General features: G+C 43.1%; 1 pseudogene; it reads right to left on the minus strand.

Annotated features, from left to right (window-relative positions):
* Positions 1–627: 627 nt before the first annotated feature.
* LOC103559017 (protein Mis18-beta pseudogene) lies at positions 628–1,403 on the minus strand (annotated as a pseudogene).
* Positions 1,404–1,794: the final 391 nt, after the last annotated feature.

The following is a 1,794-nucleotide window of genomic DNA, read 5'->3' on the forward strand; positions in this document are numbered from 1 at the left end:
AAACTATGATAGAAGAGTGGCTGTTTCTGCTTACCGTTTATCCCCAGCAGCTTAGCATAATACCTCGTATTTATTAAATGAATAATATGATAAGCTACTGAGGCAAATGCTATGTAAAGCAAAATATGAAAAAACAGCATTTCAGTGAATGTTTGATGTTTTATCATTGCTTTCATTAATGCCCTGTCAAGCTCAGCTTGCAACTGAAAAGAGGACTTGTATATTATCCAGTCAACTTATTGAATATTACCTACAGAATATGTGTGTACCTGTATTTAACATACAAAAAAAATGACTTTTCAGTATTCATATAACAACTGCTCCATGTAGGAATAATAGTAGTAACATTTTTAAGTACAACTCTTATTTTCAGACCAACCACGCATCTTTAGATCAGAGCACTCATGGGACACTGCCTTTTAATCCCTAAATTTGCAGTTGAAGATGTTTCCAGAAATAAATATTATAAACTTGATAAGAAGCTAAAATAAGTTCTTAAGGCAAATAGCTATGAAACCTGGACAGAAGTCTCCTTAGCTTCTCATCTTCTAGAAATAGCTTCACAAATCATTTAGAAAATCAGTCCAGAGGTAAACAGAATAATCCACATTTGCCATCCATTTTTTGAGGTCGATCTTTCTTGAGAAAGGATCAAAAAGCAAGTGTTGTTGAAGACAGCAGGAAAGCCTGACCCTGATACTCAAGCTCTGGTCGGATCAGTTTTCTGACTTGGAATGGCCAGGAGTCACTTCCTTCAGAATTGTCATCAGTGCATTTAAGCGAGTATGTGTTAACATTATCCTCTCCTTCAGCTCTGGTAGAGGTACGTTGTAAATATCCATCTCAGATGCATTTCCTATTGCTTTTGTTTTTAAGAGGTAGCACAGCATCTTGTCACTGGAAAGGCAGAAGTGACCTCTCAAGGCGGCCAGGGCAGCATGGATAGAATACAGATGGAAACCAACGGGAATCCCACAGGAACTACAGAATAAAAGGTTATAAGTGCTGCCTTTCAGTAAACCTTCAATGCCAACTTGGAACGGAGCTTCCAAAACCATGTTATTTGTGACTCTGGAGAAGACCACGGCCCCGAGGGACAGCGACAGGTCCCAGGCGAGGTGCACCGAGTCAGCCAGCACGGCGTGGCACTGCGCGCACTGGAACACGGCGCACCTCTCCGGCTGCAGCCACGACGGCAACCGCGGGCTGGATGGCAGGTCCTCCTCCCCCGGCCCTGCAGGGCCCAGCGGCGAGGACCCTTTCACCACCTGCGTGTCCCACTCCGTGGAAGTCGTTAAGGAAGGTGCGTCCATTGCCTTTTTAGCGCCCTCACAAAAGTCACCCCGTGGCAGCTTCGCATACCGCGAGCGATGCCGCCGCGGCCGAGCCGCCATCTTCCTGCAGGGGCGCCTCCCCAAATCTTCCCTTTTTTGTATAAGCGTTCTCTCTATAAAATCAGAGTCCTAGCTAACATATTTGGGAAGAAAACCATTGCTTGAAAGACAAATAACTAGTTATCCCTAAGATGCTGTATCTGTTTACCTGCTGCAGAAAGCTGCTGCAAAATAAAATGCATTTTGAGTTTACAGAGAAAGGCGTTATGTGACTTTGCATGACATTTAAAGATATTTGAGTTCTGTTAAAATGTATTTTCATCAAATATGCTCATAATGGGCCACAGAGATACTGTTGGGGATCTTTGTTCTTTGATAGCATCAGTAAAATACATGGCAGTGTCATTGCCATCAGTTTATGAGGATAGAGTCTCATTATGTCACTTGTAGTGAGGGGATT

Source organism: Equus przewalskii, chromosome 13 (genome assembly GCF_037783145.1).
Source record: "Equus przewalskii isolate Varuska chromosome 13, EquPr2, whole genome shotgun sequence".
Classification (NCBI taxonomy): domain Eukaryota; kingdom Metazoa; phylum Chordata; class Mammalia; order Perissodactyla; family Equidae; genus Equus; species Equus przewalskii.